Raw genomic sequence first — 20,026 nt, 5'->3', positions numbered from 1 at the left:
TTTTAGAAATATATAACTTAGACCCTTCATAAATTGAGATGCACCTTCCCTGTATTTGGCCTGTATCATTGAGGTTTCCCCATATGTATGGAGTTGAGTTAGCTAGCCATAGGCTGAAACTAACCCATTTATAAATTAGTGACTATTTCTGCAAATGGACCAAGGAGTCCTGCCCACATGAGAAAAACTATTTAGGATCATTTACAACTATGTGAAATATTTACCAACTCTGAACAAGCTTAGTGAAGGCACTGGTCAAACGTTTAGGCTTTGATTCTAATCCAATTACAGCAGCTCACAGCCAATGATCTTGAAAGTATTAGTATGGCACTGAAAGTTTGTTGTTATTTTTTCATTTGATTCAATCTGATCAGCCCAGTCACAAATCACATTACTAGGATGTTTAAAGCAACTAGAAATAACAAACTATTATTTATAATACTTTATAATATACCAGTGGCTTTTTGGTAAAGCAGATCATGTTATCCAGCTAATATTATCCAGTGATAATATTTGATTTATTATTAAAATCTCAAGACTTAGTCCCTTGGCTTAGCAAATAGCTTCACTGGGGAAGCAGTATTTTGTTTTAGGTAAGAGCACAAGACAATATAGTTCAGCCCCTGGTTTTTCTGCTTTTACTTTAATCCTTGCTAGTCAGTCTCCTCACTTGTAAAACGGGGAATATAGCCCTACCTCAAGGGCTTAGCACAGTGCCTGGGAAATATCATTATAGCTGTCATTAATATGAGTGATAATATTTGCTGAATTTATGTATAACATTACAGAACTGAACAACTTTAAAGGGGACAGATGGTTCCATTGGTTGTTAGTTGCAACAGGCTTGGCCAATGAGGTTTCAGTCATTGGCTTTCAGCCATTGCACAGTGTTTAAGCCTCAGTTAACCTTTTTATGCATTGACAGTACTTGAAAACCCATTATGAACTGTATGTGAGTATAATTGAAAAAGTCACTTCGGGATCAATAGTACCTTCCAAGCTAAGCACATGTGAAGTCTGTCCTCTGATTAGTGAGTGTGGCCACTATCCAAATTGCTGGCCACCTAGACTCTCCATATGCCACGACATATTGTATACACGTAAGAAATTCCCAGGCTCACTGCATTTCAATGATTTTGATGACATACTCATAGATCACGGTTGCCCAACAGAAAAGCTACACACAAGCATCAGCTGAATAGAACAAAACAGCAAAATGAGTGGAAGTCTGTCTAGAGTCAGTCGTTAAAGTACATTCTTTGTGGTCTTTTACTGAATGGCGAACCTGTCAAAAGCAGTGTTTCTTCCTCCTCAGCATCTTAATCTGACAACCCTGTATGAACTGGTCGCCCATCTCTGTGCCTTCAGAAGGATTTATCTTTACATTGCCTCCAGGACCAGACCCAGGTGCATGTGAGGGATTGAAAGAATGAGACCAGTCCTTCCTCAAACTCCTGCCATACAAATGAAGCAGTTGAATTGGTCAGATGGGAAAGACTGGAACTGGTATGGATCCTATGAGGAGTTAAGCAAGTTCCAAGTGATTTGATAAAAATGATAAAGTCCTGATAGTTGGGTATGATTTCCTTTATGTTAAAGAGAGTGAAATAAAAATGATTGTTCTAATCACATCATCTTCATTTAGTACTTACATTCCATTAATGCAGTAGTTCTCAACCTTCCTAATGCTGCGACCCTTTAATATAGTTCCTCATGTCGTGGTGACCCCCAACCATAAAATTATTTTCGTTGCTACTTCATAACTGTAATTTTGCTACTGTTATGAATCATACTGTAAATATCTGATATGCAGGATGTATTTTCATTGTTACACATTGAACATAATTAAAGCATAGTGATTAATCACAAAAACAATATGTAATTATATATGTGTTTTCCGATGGTTTTAGGCGACCCCTGTGAAAGGGTCATTCACCCCCCAGAGGGGTCACGACCCACAGGTTGAGAGCTGCTGCATTAATGCTTTCTTGAGTGGCAGCTAAAGGGGCAGGGTGACACCCAGAAAACACCACTCTGGGCATATTCAAAAGTAGGTGACTAGACATCAGCATCCTCTATCTTGTATGTTGCAATTGGGGAAGGGAGATGGCTAACCCTTGCTTGGTGTGCACTCTAAGGCACCTGCTGCCAATAGGCTTTGTCTTGCTAAGCGCTCTTCATTTCATTGGGTTTTCTCACCCTCCCTCTCTTAGTCACCCCAAACCCTTCAGGTCTAGAAACCCAATATCTGAACTTTATTCTTAGGGTTTGTTTATTATTAATCAGAACATAAAAATTCCAAATCCCATTCACTTTTATGCCTCTTTTCTGTGTAGAGCTGTGTGTGTTTGGAATGTTTATGGACCCGCAACGAGATGTGGTGTTGAATTCACATTTGCCTGACAACTTAGATCATGTTGAGGTAAGGAAAGTTTTGGACAAAATTATGTTATCTTAGGTAAACGGTGCAGCTCAAACACAAAAATTTAGAGTGACATCTCCACCTACCCCCCCCCCATCATATTATCACCATAGTATAATAATGCCTACCTGTAGGAGTCTAAGCTTCTCCACTTATGAGATGGGCTCGATAACATTGACATCTGTTTTTATTGATGGGTTTTGAGGAATATTAAATTAGCACTTTTTAAAGGGGTTAAATAAGTGTCAAGTAGTAGTAAACAAATTTCACTTAAAACAATGAATAATGGAATCTATGCTTCATTTATCATTACTGGCAACACAAATATATCAGAGAAGCCAGTCATTTTTTTTTCCAGCTCTCATGACAAATGTGCAATTCAAAAATAGTTCTTCGGGTTCTCTATGCATTTCTGCTCAATCTATCATTGACTGTTGAGATGGTGCCTACTTGTTGGTTTCGTATTTGCTTCTCAGCAATCCGTTGGAAATGGTAAGTAAAAGGGCATTCTGATGAAACAGTGTGGGCCTGAGGTTGAGCTGGAGGTTAGAGTGCAAGTGGTGAAAGAATGGACACTGAGTTCAGTGTGGAAATGCAATTAGTAAGCCTATAATGGAAATGTCTAGGTCTAAATAAGCCCCAATTTAATATTTGTTCTCCTTTTGAGAATATCCACATAGTGTTCCATCTATACATGCCTAAGTCTCTGGTACCTTTGCAATAATCACAAACTCAGCTTTCTACTGTTTCTAATGGGTAGAACATCCAATCAATAGGGATGCTCTGTTCCTCATGCTTAAATATTATGTTCGGATGGTTGTGTTGCAGGATAAGAAAGCACTCTTAAATGAAGGAATTGATCAGCATTATAAATTCCATTTCAAAACATTTTGGCCAACACATTTTGGGTTGGATTTGCCCATATTAATAATGTTACTCCCACATCTTTAAAATATATATACATTTAATATTGAAATATAAGATGCTACTTATATTTTTATTGATTTCAGAGAGGAAGGGAGAGGGAGAGGGAGATAGAAACATCAATGATGAGAGAGAATAATTGATCAGCTGCCTCCTGCACGCCCCACATTGGAGATCGAGCTGCAACCCTGGCACGTGCCCTGACCAGGAAACAAAACTTGACCTCCTGATTCATAGGTCGACGCTCAACCACTGAGCCATGATGGCCGGGCTCCATGTATTTTTTAAGCATTCCTTTCCTACCCTGCAGGAATAAAAATATTCTCCTAGCCCTAACCGGTTTGGCTCAGTGGATAGAGTGTTGGCTTGTGGACTGAAGGGTCCCAGGTTCAATTCCAGTCAAGGGCATGTACCTCGGTTGCAGGCACATCCCCAGTAGGGGGCGTGCAGGAGGTAGCTGATCGATGTTTCTCTCTCATTGATGTTTCTAACTCTCTATCCCTCTCCCTTCCTCTCTGTAAAAAAATCAATAAAATATATTAAAAAATATTCTCCTAAAAGTGCCTTTAAAATAGTTTTTTTAATCTTGTACATTTAAGTCTTTAGTCTACCTGATAAGGATTTTGTGTATATGGTATAACATATGTATCTGTTTTTATCTATTGCTATATAACAAATCACCCCAAAACTTAAGGGATTAAGACAATAATTTGTCATCTCCCATGGTTCTGGAGATTGAGGTTCACTTGGGGTTCCTCTTACAATTACCGTCAGATGGAAGTTATTCTAGATCTAGCGTAAACCAAGGCTTCCTTGTTCATGCACCCGATGCCTGATCTGGTCTCACATCCTCTCTTCACATGGTCTCTCCAGGTGGCTGGCTTGGCTTCTTCGTAGAAGTATAGTCTCAGGGTAGTGACACTTCTTACCTGTCGGCTAGCTTCCCCAGGGCAAGTGTTCCACCAAACAGGAAGTGGAGACTGCCAGTTTTTTAAGTCCCAAGCCCAGACACTGGCACATATGCTGTTGTTCGATCATATTCTATTGTTCAGGAGAGCCACACAGCCCACCCAATTTCAACAGAGGGAGAAATAGACCCACCTCTGAATGATGAGAGTTTCAAAGAATTTGAGACCATTTTCAATTGCCCATTGGATTCAAATTTTCTTTTCCCATAAAGATAAGCAGCTGACTCACCAGCACCTGCATGGAGTCACGAACAACAGAAGACCGGTGTCAACTTAGTTTTCAGAGGAGATCTTTGCCCCACCAGCCAACACCGAGTTGTGAGCTAGGCAGTCTTCTTTAGACTCCCTTAGTGGATGAGCAGGAGTATCTTTATTTCCTGTTCACCTTTGTACTGAGGACATAGCTGTTTGGAATCCTAGTTTTACATGAGAATAGGGATATTATAGATTTCCTACCTCATCAGCTCTGGTTTTTATCTCCTCCCCCCCCCCACACAGACACCCTACAAGGTCATAGAAAACTGAAAGCTCAAATTCAGTTTTATTAATATCCTCCAAACAAAAGCAAGCTCACACACACACACACACACACACACACACACACACACACACACGGCACTGTTGAGCAAAATCAGGAATGAGTGAATGCTAGTGTTATGGAAATGCAAAGGGGTGAGGAGATGAGAGCAGCACCTTGGAAGCTGTGCTCCAGGAATGCTGAATGAGTGGAAGCTGCCAGTACTTTCTTAATCACTATAATATGCTGATTTGGTTTGTTTTGTTTTTGCATTGTTATTGTTAGAGAAAGTGAGACTTCTGTAGCTCACCCTAGGGGAATAGAAAATAGAACACACTCATTCCATCTAGGTAGTGAACCATAAGTGAATCATTACTATCTTACTGAATTTACGAATAGCATTCTTCTAACAAGGTAATACTTTCATTGAGTAGCATTTTGTTGTTGTTGTTAATCCTCACTGGAGGATATTTTTCCATTGATTTTTAGAGAGAGTGGAATAAAAAGGGAAAGACAGAGAGAGACATTGATATGAGAGAAATTGGTTGCCTCCTGCATGAGCCCCTACCAAGGCCCAGGCTGGGGAGGAGCCTGCAACCAAGGTATGTGCCCTTGACCGGAATCGAACCCGGGACTCTTTGATCTGCAGCTGACACTCTATCCATTGAGCCAAACCGGCCATGGACATTGAGTCCCATTTCTTAAACTGCATTTGTTTTCCAATCATCATTACCAGGTAGATGTGAAGATCTAAACCGCTAGAAAGAGATGAATACATAAGGATTTGTGGCAATTTGAAATGATATTGTGTTTTGTTGTTGTTGTTCTGGGTGTTTGTTTTACTTAGGGACATTTTTATGTGTCCTAGAAGGAAAACCATTAAATTGTATGCTTCAAAGGAAGTTTTACTAGGAAGTAAGGTTTTAAAACAAAACTCTGGGGCTTGTCACATGCCTGAACCTAGAATGAGATGATATAATGTAGTATTTGCTATGGTCTGAATGTCTGTGTCTCAAAATTCATAGGTTAGAATTGTGACCCCCAAACTGATTATATTAAGAGGTGGGGCTTTTAAGAGGTGGTTAGTGTCCTTACAAAAGAGACCCAAGGGAAATCCTTTGCCCCTTCCACCATGTGAGAACACAGAGAGACAGTGCCATCTGTGAACCAGAGAGTGGGCCCTCACCAGGCACCAAATCGGCCAGCAGCTTGATCTTGGACTTCCAAGCTTCTAAAACTGTGAGAAATAAGTTTCTGATGTTTATTAGCCACTTGAGTCTGTAGTATTTTGTTGGAGAAGCCTGAACCAACTAAGAAAGTAGTCAGGAACAAGCTCTCTGATGTTACTTTCCAGCTCCACCTTTTTCTAGGTAATTTTTGTCAAGTCACTTAATCCCTGCATCTTTCTTTTTAAAAATAATTTTCATTTGCATTTTCTGTGTGTGTGTTTGTATATATATATTAGAGGCCCAGTGCATGAAATTTGAGCACAGGTAGGGTCCCTAGCAGCGGCCAGCCAGAGCACCTCCCTTCCCCCAGCTGCATGCTGCCACCAGCCCCTCCCCTGGTCGAACTCCAGGTTGAACTCCCGGTCAAGGGGGCAATTTGCACATTAGGCTTTTATTATATAGGATACATATAATTATTGAGTTTTTAGAGAGAGAAGGGAGAGTGATTGAGAGGTAGAAACATCAATGAGAAAGAAACATCATTGATCGGCTGCCTCCTGCACACACCCCCACTGGAGATCAAGCCTGCAACCCGGCATGTGCCCTGACTGGAAATCAAACCAGCAACCCCCTGATTCATGGGTCAACACTCAACCACTGAGCCATACCAGCCAGGCCCTGCAGCTTTCAATAAGGACCATAGTAAGTCCTTCACCTCACAAAGGGAAATAGTCTAATGGTCTATGAATAGCATTTGTGCACAGGAAAAGTTTCAATTAGCCTAGCTTTTCTTTCAACCTTTACTGTATTTCAGCTAAGATTGAACAGCGATGGCCATCACATACAAGGCAATAGGAATTAAGAGGAGTGCAATACATTGAAGATTGTTTGATGTATTTTCTTCTTGATCAAGAAAGTGTTGACTGAGCTAGCTTCTTTAATGTGCAGTTACACTTCCAGTTTTATTTATTAATGATCATCAATGGCCTCCACAATTTAGAAGCAATGATCAGACAATTACCTTTTGCATTTGAGCTTAAAAAAGAAGAAAGTCATTTAATTGCTAGTAATTTTTTCTCATTATACAAAAGCCCTTCCTTATTTCTTGGTGACATAATAATAACAGCCAGATAAAACTCGGATTTGGCACACAATAACTCCTTTTGCTCCTTAAAAGCCAAACTATAAATCCCAAATGGCCTCATATTGTTTATGAGCATAAGGTTGAAAGGAGTTATTTTCAGCAATTTTTTTAAGAACAAAGAAAAGGGATTTTGGCAAGAGTTGAGATAAGGGAGCTCTTTCTCCTCTCTCCTTGTGTCTTTCTAATAACCTGGTCAATCTGAGCCACACAAATCTATGAGGCGATTTGGTCCTCTTCCTCTTGTCTTCCTCCAGCTTTCCAGGCTACATCTCCTCCCAGACTTGATCTCCTCACTGTCTTGAACGTGACTTGTTGTAATGACAAATTTGGGCAAATGATTCTATCTTTCTGGATGAAACAGAAAGGAAAACAGACAGCAGGCTTTAGTCTTGTTCTGTGGTTTGACTCCCAGCTGCTCCTGAGCAGCTCACAGAGAACTAACATGGGTTTGATTAGAGAAATCTGGGGTGTTGGGAAGGTCACACAATTTCTGGCAGCTTTCTTGTAAGTGAAATCCAAGTAATTTATTCCTGATGGTATCTGTTTCAATTGTGGAGAGACAGAGTGAAAGAAAACAGTCTGAACAGTGATTTGGAAAACAGAAATTCTTGGGCTTTGCTCCCAGCCTTAATGTCAACTACCTCTGCAGTCTGGGTGCTTGTCCCAGAAGAGTACTCCAAGAATTAATTAGCTTCTTAAATGCTTTGAATGTGAAAATGTGCTAAATAAACATATGGCAGATTGAACTCATCAGAGGAGAAGAGAGACCTGAATGGGGGCGGGGTGGGGGCAGGGTGAGGAACAGTTATAGAAATAGATTATTGAAAAAGACAATATCCTTAAGGTGTATATTGCCTTACATAAGCTGAAGGAAGAGGAAAATAAGGTTAAAAAATCATCAGAAGCTAATAGAATGCTATGATCCATAACCAGTGACTAGAGGTGGGAGGCTGAGTGAGGACGAGGGTGAACCGCGTAATAATGGAGAGCTAGGCTATGTGGCTAGAAAAAAACACACACAACCTAATCTTTCAAGAAAGAAAATAGGACACTGATCTTAGGAGGCAGAAGAGCATTGTGGATCAGAAAGCAAAAGACAAGACTGGATAATTAGATGGACTTGTCCCAGAGGAAATAAGTCAGGAGGAGGATGAGGGAGGTAATATTAATGTTGTAGGCAGATGGACAGTATAATGCCAAACCGAAGTTGCTGATCCAAAACATAGGAGCAAACATGATGTAGTCAAAATAGCAGGGAATGATTGAAAATGAGATAGAAATTTTACAGATGGAAGATAATAAGCTAGTCATAAACTGCTTATCAGGTTGAAAAGAAAGAACACAGTGAAATGCTGAGGAGGTGGGTGAGAGGACATAATGTGGTCCAAAATGCAGTTTCAGTCAGGCATTAGAATATGAAAGAAAATAGAAATGGTACAATAACATGAAGAGAGAGGTACTGAAATTTAGATGGGACTGAGTGAGGGTGAGGGGTTGGGATATTACGGAAAGAGATTTGTAGTATAATAAGACTGAGTATGGGTCTTAGACATGCATACTATTAGGCTTTCAGTAAAGAAAAAGTTCAGAAGCAGGAATACAACTATTCAGATGTATGGTTGGCTCATTGAACCCCAGTATCTCTTTCCCATAATTGCCTTGGTTGTCCAGCTTGCATTTGCTTCTGCAAAATGAATGTGTACACCTGCTCAGAACACTCTGCTCTCATATTAGCCTGTCCTCTAAGAAAATAACCAGCACAGCTCACATACCTAATTAAGAGGTTCAAATGCCATCATTGGCCATTATTTCCTTCCAGGGCAGTAATTCCATCCAGCAAGTTTGCTAGTGCTGTCACCAGTCCAGACCTTTGGGAAATCCACTTCATTGCCATCAATCATTTAACTCAAGCTTTCAATTTTTGACTAGAATTTCAAATTTAAAACCTTGTTATAAACTTTTCTTTGCTTATCTTTATTTTATACCAAGTTGGACCTGAAGATGCTTAACAAGCATTCCTTAAATCCAGATTACAAAATTATTGGTGATTTATCTAGTTACTGCTTCTGAATTGGTTAGATAAAAGCCATAAACCTTAATTACATAATAAAGTTTCCTTCTAAATATCAAAACCCCTAAGAGAACAGTCATTTGCAGTATCCAGACCAAGATTTTGTGTGCAAGATCGCCAAGTACCCCGCACGGGTTTGGGGCACAGGCTGTTCCTGACAGCTTCACGGCTGCATTGCCAGCTCAGCTCCACTGATTTAATCCTCTGCCTGCCCTGCTTTATGTTACCCGAGCTACTTGATTCACAAAATATGGAGGGGCCTCAGCTTGGAATAAAGTTGCTTCTTTAAGTGTTTAATTCTGACCCTCCCCATAAGTTACCCCAACTAGGCACTCAACATTGACCCATCTATTTATTGCAACAACTTGCTTGATATGTTGTTTATTACTATTCCCAATAGCTTCTTCAATATCAAAGTTAACAAATACTCACTGCAGAAAATTAAACACATGGAAAACCACAAAAAGAAGAGCAGAGGCAAGGACCTGAATAGACATTTCTCCATAGAAGATATACAAATGGCCAACAAGCTTGTGAAAAGATGCACAATATCACCAGTCATCAAGGAAATATAGATAAAAACTATAGTGAGATATCACTTCATGCCCATTAGGATGACCACTATTTTTGAAAAGGAAATAAATGGTGGTGAGGATGTGGAGAAATTAGAACCCTTGTGCACTGTTAGTGGGAATGTAAAATGCTGTGCTGTGGAAAATATTATGAAAGTTTCTCAAAAAATTAAAAATGGAATTACCATATGATCTAGCAATCCCATTTCTGGGTATATACGCAAAAGAATTGAAAGCAGGATCTCAAAGAGATATTTGCACACCCATGTTCATTGCAGCTTTATTCATAACACCCAAGAGGTGGAAGCAACCTACATATCTAACAGTGTATGAATGAATAAAGAAAATGTGGTATATACATACAATGGAATATTATTTGAATGCTATGTGCTGCAACATGGATGAAGCTTGACGGTGTTATTTTAAGTGAAATAATCCAGTAACAAAAAGACAAGTATTGTATGATTTCACTTACACAAAACATCTAAAGTAGTAAAATTCATAGAAACAGAAAATAAAATTGTGGTTACCAGGAGCTGGGAGGTGGGGAGAGGGGGAGTTGTTCAATGAGTATGGAGGTTTATTTTGCAAGATGAAAATGTTCTAGAGATCTATTGTACAACCATGTAAATACAGTTGATGCTACTGAACTGTGCACCTAAAAATGGTTAAGATGGTAAATGTTACATGTTTTTTAACCACAATTAAAAAATGTTTTTAAACAAAAGAAGGAGGAAGAAAAATAATGCTTGAAATGCACTTGTGTGTTGGTGCTTACAAACTTGGCTGAGCCTGGAACATTACCAATATGTGAATGAGTCTGGGCTCGTCTACTGGAGGATACAAGACCACATCTCAGCAGACAGTCATCCAGTCAGCAGACTACTAACCAGTCAACAGCCAACCCAGCACCCAATCACAGAAACACGCATGCACCACAGCAAAGATCAGTTATTTGAGCCTGACCCAGATCTGAAGAAGCACTCTTCTGAAAACAGCCCAAATTGTTGGCCTGCATATTTTTGAGCTAAATAAATGGCTGTTGCTTGGGGGTAGATATAAAGCCAAACAGAAGCCACTCAAAATGCTTGCAGGCAGAGGGGCCCAATTCGTGAATTCATATAAGTTGTGTGTTTGTGTTTATGTGCATAATAGTATTCTATCATGGCTTTTCACCTTTATTCCTTTAATCCAAATGCCTTGTTGTGAGGCATTTAGCTTGTTTTTAGTATTATGATATTAGAAGTAGCACTGAGATGAGCACTTTTTGGATATATTTTGTATACAACCATGATTATTTTCTTAGGATGTTTAGACATTGAGTATCTGGGTGAGAGCTATATAAATTAAATTACTCAGGTGTCTTAAAAGCATGAACTAAATCCTTTTTAAAAATGGGTGGGTGGATTTTCTTTTCACATGTGGTCACTAAATTACAATACTTTTTTGAAATCTAGCATTATTGAACTGTAAATATCATTTGATTGACTATTGTGGGTGAGTAGCTCAAGAAATAAATCTATAGGTAATGAAAATAGATTAGTAGTGGGTAAATTCTTATTACATATGAGAGACACACAAATACAACCCAAATAGAAAAATAATTTATTGCTACTGTTTCAATATTTGCCTGTTCCATAAAATGGAGCTGATTTTTCAGTGCCTGTGGTGGAGGGCAGCGCACATTTGATTGAGAAAGCAGACACGAAGAGCTTTCTATGTTAATAATGCTGTGAGATCCACTAAATTGCTTGTACAAAAATCCCCCCCCCAACATTTAGTTTTATCCACACCCTTGAAGAAATAATATTAAGGTCGATTTATTACCCGTCTTCATCTATTTTAAATTCCAGCCAATTATAATTCTGTGAATAGTTCATATCAGAAGGCCATTCAGCTTAAGACTCTTATTAAAATGGCATGAATCAACATTCATGTTATTAAGTAAGGTGTCATCCAGCTAAATATTTTGGAACTCAAGCAAAAAAAAAATCCTTGTCCTTTTCAACTAAGGAGTAAATAGATGTCTAGTCCTTCTTACACCCTGCAATGGAAGTATAACCTGGTTCTTACACATGCCTGTGCATGGGGGAAAAATATGTGTTTCCGCAGGCAGACTAGAGTGCTTAGCTTATGCCGAGCATGATGAGTATAGACAAGGACATTTGGATAAAGCTCAATCATGGGTGACTTTCTAGGTGACTGATATTTTGGGGCATTCCTGTAAGCATGTTTAGTTGCCATCAATAATGTATTTAGTGGAGTTTTGACAGTTTGGGGCAATTCTCTGCACATATTCTTTTGCGAATTAGCAGAACTTTGAATCATTATGTAAGCAACCAATAGCCAGACCTCCAGGTCACTCAGATCTTACAAGGGGCTGCTTAGGAAGTGGCTATTTCTATGAAGTTAGAGAAGGTTGTCAGTGAATGACACCTTCCTCACACACAGAGCTTCCCTTTCCAATTCCTGGAGTGTGTGTGAATGTTGGAAGAGGGTCAATGTGTGCGACTGGGAGAGAATTTCCAATATTATGACAGTTGGGGGAAACAGTCTCCAAGAAAAAACTCTACTGCTGCTCCCTGAACTTCATATACAAAGCAAATGCATCTTATGAAGTTCTAGCAGTGGAGCCAAGTCAGTGTGAAATTGAGCATTGAGGACAAATTTTAAAAGATGCTGTGCTGTGTTTTGGTCAATGTTAAAAATCATTTTTTTGGTAGTCTCCACTGGGATCTTGAACCTGCTCCTCTGCCCCCTCCCCCCTGCCCATCTTGAAATGCAAACAAAGGCTTGTTGACTATGAGGAATGCTTTGACTCTGAGAAGGAGCATTTTATTTTTTTTCTCTTCTGTTTGGAGCATTGCATGAGTTTTACAAACAGCACTGGTGAAAGAAATGGTTCAAATCCTTATTTGGTCTGGCCCTGACACACACTTACGTGCGCACATACACACACACACACATGCACACGCACACACACACGCACATGCACACGCACACGCACACACATCACTCCCCTCTCCTCTTCCTGGCAATAGGTTCAATTAAACATTTCCTCCCACTTTAGAAAAAGAATTTTAAAATATTGTCTGTGGTTTTAGTATTTATACTTTAAATATGGCATTTAGCAAGACAAAAATCTTTCTTGCTAGCCCTCTGTAACACACGCACACATAAATACACACCCATGAACCTTTTGGTAAGAAGACATTTAAAAAGTATACAAGTTTCTCTGGTATATAACCTAAAAATGGTAGATTTAGGTTATTATAATTCTAAGATCTATCATTGAATTCTATCTTCCCCACCCCAAAAATATGGGTTAGGTGTCTTCTTTAAAAAAATAAATATTGATTTTAGAGAAAGAAATGGAGGAGAGATAGAAACATCAATGATGAGAGAGAATCATTGATCAGCTACCTCCTGCACACCCCACATTGGGGATCAAGTCCGCAACCCGGGCATGTGCCCTGATGAGGAACTGAATCATGACCTCCTGGTTCATAGGTCTATACTCAATCCCTGAGCCACACTGGTGGGGCTAGGCATCTTCTTTTTAACCAAAGACTCTTTTATCTTTAAATCATTCACTTGAGGAACATAGGGCCTGGATATCCCTGAGATATCTTATTTGTAGATACAGAAAATGCAGTGAGATTGTGGGCAAGCAAATATTTCAAGGACATAAATGGAAAATAAAAGTAAGACAGCACAGTAATTAACACAGATGAAAATAGTTCATGTTCTTCCCTAGAATTTTTCTGTGCATGATAAATTGCCTTAGCCGGAAACTGTATGTTCATGTTGTAAATCTTCATATGACTAATGACTTTCCTGTGCCTTGCAATGAAATTAGAGAACAAATATTAAGATGTAGTTTTTATTTATCTATAAAATTATACCAAAGCAACAGCATGAAACTGTACATGATATTATGGCCACAAGTTATTACTTGATATCCACTTCCCCTGTTAGGTTATACGGGTAGCAGTAGGTAGGTAGAAATGTAGGATAACTAAAGTTCACAGCCTGCATCTTGTCAAGTGGTTAAGAGATTTCCATTGAAGGGACCAGTTCATGCTGGAAATATTTATTTTAATTTGAATCTCTTCATGTATGAAAAATTTAGTTGACTGAAAAAGAAGATCAGAGCCATCTTGTAAACATCTTTACAAGAGTGCATTTGCCACACTAAGTTGGTACGTTTACTGGAGAAGGTTTTTATAAGTTGGTATCTTTGGCTTTCCATAGGTCACAAGTGCCAACTGTTAGGTACATCAGAAAAGTATCGCTCTTATTGCCTTCCCTGGGCATCCAGTGTGAGCTGATTCCTCAGTGTAAAAATTACTCAAAGGAATTTAAGAACATAGAATAGTCCTCAAATCACATCCATGAATTTCTGGGTACCATTCCCATGAGAACAAAAAAAAAAAGCTGCCTCCATAGTCCAAGGGCTAGAACTCACCCAATTCCGGAAGAGGTGGGGAAGGACTGGCTCTGATCCACAGCTCAGCAGTTGCTAAATCTTGACTCTAATTTGATCAGCCAATTCAGGGTGTGGAAGAGGTATTTGGAGTCCAAAGGCATTGATATATTATAGAAAATACAAAAAGTACAGAGCTTTTAATTTTTGGAATTTAATCAGAGTCTGAATGCCCACCCATCTGGAATGCTGGGAGGGAGGTTTCTGCAGTGGGTGTCCTCTGGGGTCCATTCCAACTGTCTGAGCTTATGATTTGCAGGTAGAATGATTAAATATGAATATTTGGAGCATAGTATTATCCTGATGGTTTTAATAGTTTTCTCACATAGATTCTTGTGTGAATTAGAAGATGCTCCCTCAGGTAAGGTGACAGGGTGTAGCCAGAGCTCTGTAGCGAAACACCCGAGTGAACAAACTGAGTGTAAATGTCCATTAATTTGCCTGGTTTATCATCTACTTTAATATAATTCAGATTCTATTTAATTAAAAATGAGTCTGGTGAGTTCTGATGATGAAAGAGTGGCCTATATCACCTAAAACATCTACAGATAACAATTATAAACTCTGAAAAAATATAAAAATAACTGCTATTTGAAGGAACTGGGGAGAAAGCAAAGCTTTCAGAAATTATAGGGTTCTTTGACTCTTGACAAAAGGAAGTCATGCTGTTTGGGGATCACCTTGATATATCTTTTCCCCTGAGATCAACTCCTAGCCTAAGCATCATGGGACAAAGGGGTGATCTGCAGGCTCCCCCCACCTATGGTTTCCTCCTTTCCAGGATTTCCTCCTCAAAATCCAATCCCTGTAGTAGCCAGACTCCATCCTCTAACACAGGAGACAGCACAGTTTTTGTGTAAAGGGCATTAGTATATACTTAGGACTTTATAGGCCACATACAATCTCTGTTGCATATTCTTCTTTGTTTTCTACAAGCCTTTACAAATGTAAAAATCACTCTTAATTCCCATTTCTTTTAGTTTGAGGGTCCTAAAAATATAAGCCAGAATTAGTCGGGAGGCAGTAGTTTTCCCATCCATGATCTAACACCTCAAGCAAATAAGACTGCAATATCTAACACAGCATTTAGAGTCCCAGAAGGAGCAGAGGGAGAGAATGGAGCCAAAGAGCATGTGAAGATAGAATCCTGAAAAATTCCCAAATTTGGTGAAAATCATCATTGTACATCATTTAAGAAGCTCACTGAACCGCTACTAGAAATATTTAAAACAAAATAAAAAACCCCAACGTATCTCATACTTAAATTACCCCAAAACAAAAAAAACACAAAACATCCTGAAAGCAACCCTTTTTACAAAATTGATTCCAAATACTGTAAAATGTTAAGGATGCATATCATAATACCTAGAGAAAACACTAAAAAATAATACAAAAGGCAACATTAAAAAGCCATAAGAGGAATTTAAATGGAAAAAAAATATAAACTAACCCAAAATAATTCAGAAATGGAGACACAGATAAATAAAAATCAAATGTGACCAAAAGAAATCAAATTGAAAAACATATTAGCAGACATCAAACCAGCCATGTCAATAAATTACACGTAAATAATCTCTCCAACTAAAAGGTACAGATTTATTGTTTTAAATTTATTTTTTAATTACAGTTGGCATTCAATATTACATTAGTTTCAAGTGTACAGCATAGTGGTTAGGCATTTATATAACTTACTTAGTGATCCCCCTGATAAGCCTAGTACCACCCCACCCCCACACACACACCATACATGGTTATTACAATATTATTGACTATAGTCCCTATGATTTTACATCACCATGAATATTCTCTACCTGCACATTTATTCTTCTTAATCCCTTCATGTTTTTCACCCAGCCCCCAATCCCCATCCCCTCTGGCAAACAGCAGTTCGTTATACCGTTTTTTGTTTTTGTTTTTTTAATGTGACCTTTCTCTGTGCTATAGCAGACATTATATCTTGATGTAATGAGACAGGCTGAAAATAAAATTAAAAAGTTATAGAAACAATAAACTTAAGAAAGCTTATGTTATTATTAGACTAAGGAGACTTCAAAACAGGGAGTATTACCTGAGATAAAAAGGAAAAGTTTATATTATAAAGGGTTATTACATGAGGAAGACTTGCAATCAAATCTATTTGTGTCGTTAATAATATTGCTTCAGCCAAAGCTGATAAAACTAAAGGAAGAAATAGACAAATCTACAGCCATATTGGATATTTTAAAACGTCTTCTGAGTAACTGATAGAAACACTGGAGAAAACAATTGAGGCTATAGAAGCTTTAAACTTTATCAACCAATTTAACTTAATTGATATTTTAGAACAACACATAAATAATACCCATGTTCAAGTGTCTGTTTAATATGTTCACCAAGATAGACTGTATATTGGGTCATAAGATAAGTCAATAAATTTCAAAAATTCAAAACTTACATAATATAGCATTTAACCATAATGGAATTAAATTAGAAATCAACAACAATAAGAGATGTAGAAAAATGCCCAAATATTTAAAAATTTGAATGCATACTTGAATTTAGAGCATTTACCCATATTTCAAAAAAGAAACCACAAGAAAAGTTAGAAAATAATCCAAACTGAGTTACAATGAAGAAAATACAGCATGTAAACATTTATGGGATGAAGCTAAAGCAGTGCTTAGAGGAAACTTTATAGCCTTAGAGGCTTATATTAAAAAGGAAGATTAAAATCAATAATCTAAGCTTCCACCTTAAGCTAGAAAAAGAAGGGGTAAATGAACCCAAAATAAATAGAAGGAAGAAAATAATAAAACTAAGAGGAAATCAGCAGACTAGAAAGTAGGGCACATTTTGGTTATTTGAACAAATTAGTATGATTGATAAAGCCCTATCAATTTTTTTTTATTGCTTAAAGTATTACAAAGAGTATTACATTTGTCTCCTTTTTTTCCCCCCGCCCTTGACAATCCCCTGGCCTCCCCTACCCCCCAGTGTCTTATGTCCATTGGTTGTCCGTATATGCATGCATACAAGTCCTTTGGTTGATCTCTTACCCACCCCCCTCCTGCCCTCCCACCCTCCCCGGCCTTCCCGCTGTAGTTTGACAGTCTGTTCGAGGCAGCTCTGCCTCTGTATCTATTTTTGTTCATAAGTTTATAATGGTCTTTATTATCCAGAAATGAGTGAGATCATGTGGTATTTTTCCTTCATTGACTGGCTTACTTCACTTAGCATAATGCTCTCCAGATCCACCCATGCTGTTGCAAATGGTAAGAGTTCCTTCTTTTTTACAGCAGCATAGTATTCCATCGTGTAGATGTACCACAGTTTTCTAATCCATTCATCTACTGATGGGCACTTAGGCTGTTTCCAGATCTTAGCTATGGTGAATTGTGCTGCGATGAACATAGGGGTGCATATATCCTTTCTGATTGGTGTTTCTGGTTTCCTGGGATATATTCCTAGAAGTGGGATCACAGGGTCAAATGGGAGTTCCATTTGTAGTTTTTTGAGGAAACTCCATACTGTCTTCCATAGTAAGTCCTATCAATATTGATGAACATAAATAAAGCACAAATTTTCAAAATCAAGAATATAAGAGGGGATATCACTACAGATGCCACTGGCATTAAAAGGATAATAAAATATATTATCAATTACTTTGATACAATGGGTAAAATTCTTGAAAAACACAGCTTACCAAAACTGATATAAGAAAAATAGATAATCTTAATTGTGACAGTTCATTTACCCTAGAAACAAATACTGTCTCTCCTTGCAAAGACCACTGCCCCAGTGTGCTAAAAAGCAAAATTTGCTCTGCATATAAATGTCTTTGTAAAGATATGTAATCTCCTTGCACAGTCCACTATCCTATCACCCCTCCCCCAAAATAAACAAACAAACAAACAAACAAACAAACATATTTTGTGCTTTGTAAAATGTTTAGGTAATACTTACGTGGGCATGTTCAATCAGGGCTCTGCTAAGATTACAGAGGGTTCATGTTCTTCACAGAAGTACTGCTAGTTAATAGACTGTTTCTTTTAAGGTAGAAATACCAGTCAGGATGCCCCCGCTGCCGTAGCTGTTCAGAGTTCATTTTAGAAGCCTCTTGCAGTGTGAAATCCTATCCAAGGGATCAGAGAGGAGTTTTGGAACATGTGCTTCTTTGTCTCTAGTTTATACATAGTTGGGTTATTTGTGTGGTAAAATGTGTACTTCGCTCAGCAGACAACATCACTTTGCTTCCTTATATTACCTAAAAGTGGTAGGTGCATATTTTGTCAATGCTTTCCATAAATTCTTTTTTTTTAAATGGCTTTTCAATAAAGGGGCTCCCAAAACGGCCAAGTATTGTTAAACACCCTTTCCTTAAATCCCATTCGCCAATATCGCTTTAAATGAAAGGTCTTATTTTAATTGGCAAAATTTCAATAAGTAGATATCATTCATTTCATAAAAATTCACTGGGCACCAACAATATGCAAGGACTGAGGTGGGGAGAACAGCCATGCCTGTCCTCAAAAAGCTCATACTCCAGTAATGAGATTTGTTTATTCATGAGTATTAGGTTGTGCCATATAACGTTACTATTATCGTTGGTCAAAAATAATAGAGCAACAGCAATTTCATATGGAACAACCTAATGGAATCTGAAGGAGAAAGTGTTCAGTCCAATGCAGTCCAGAGGAAAGAGAGATCCCTTTCAGATGGGGTCATAAGGAAGTAGGGAAGAGGTAAAAAGAGGGAAGCCTCTGCCTTTTTGTGACCCTTTTGTTTGTTCCCTCTATAGTCATCACAAAAATGGGTTGCCTGACAATTCAGATTAGATAAATACGTCATTTGTGCCTCAAGGGGGGAGGGGGAGATAAAAACAAGGGGGTGGTATATAAAGGGGACATTGGTGTGAGGGCACTCAATATCTGGGCCTGTGAGTAAAGCATCGTGTGAACTGAAATGTCTCTAGTGAGAGTGCTTACTACTGGGCAGGGGGGTGGGGGGTGAGGGGTGGAGGGCATCTAAAAACGGGGGGATCTTTGTCTGGGGGATGCGCAAAGCCTTTACAATTATAAACAAAAGTATTTGAGTTTTTGGATGAGGATGTTACATGCATTTTTCTGGGGGACAGGTGACATGAAAAAATCTATAATGCTCATCAGATTCTTAAAAAATCTGTAACTCACAATAGTTAGTTACCATGAAGATATGTGCACACAGATGTTGGACATGAGTAAGTATACTTGGAGGGAATCTGTGATCAGAGTCTTGATGCCCAGAGGAGAAAAAAGTTCATTTTCAGTGGGAGGGATCAGTGAAAGTTTTGGGAGGGAAGTTTGGCATCCAAGGTTAGGAGATTTTCTGCGATGGGTTTGGTGAGAAGTAATGAAGTCTAGAACCATGGCAATGCTGGGGGCGGGGGGGGCGGGGATGGAGAGCAGAGAGATGATGCAAGAGTTGTAGAGATGATAGAATTGGCAAGATTTGGCAACTGATTAACTAAATGGCCAAGAGAGATGGAAGATTTGAAATCGATGTTAAACTTTTAAGCCTGGGTGAATAAGAGGATCAGTTTCCCACTTACAGAAATCTTAAGGGGTCAAACATTTCTTTACAAAATAAAGAAATTTTTGAAAACGCTGGATTGCCCTAACCGGTTTGGCTCAGTGGATAGAGTGTCGGCCTGCAGACTGAAAGGTCCCAGGTTCGATTCCGGTCAAGGGCATGTACCTTGGTTGCGGGCACATCTCCAGTAGAGGGTGTGCAGGAGG

At 38.6% G+C, this 20,026-nt stretch overlaps 1 pseudogene across 1 annotated transcript in view; it reads left to right on the top strand.

Annotated features, from left to right (window-relative positions):
• Positions 1-20,026, top strand: part of LOC308511749 (large ribosomal subunit protein uL23-like) — a 138,732-nt pseudogene that overhangs the window by 114,313 nt on the left and 4,393 nt on the right. Inside the window, exon 3 of the transcript in view lies at positions 2,337-2,422. The product of the transcript in view is annotated as a large ribosomal subunit protein uL23-like (transcript). The remainder of the gene's footprint in view (positions 1-2,336; positions 2,423-20,026) is intronic.

This window comes from Myotis nattereri (genome assembly GCF_964212035.1).
Source record: "Myotis nattereri genome assembly, chromosome: X".
NCBI lineage: Eukaryota > Metazoa > Chordata > Mammalia > Chiroptera > Vespertilionidae > Myotis > Myotis nattereri.
The sequence above is the reverse complement of the archived record's forward strand: the minus strand, read 5'-3'. Positions and strand labels throughout refer to the sequence as shown.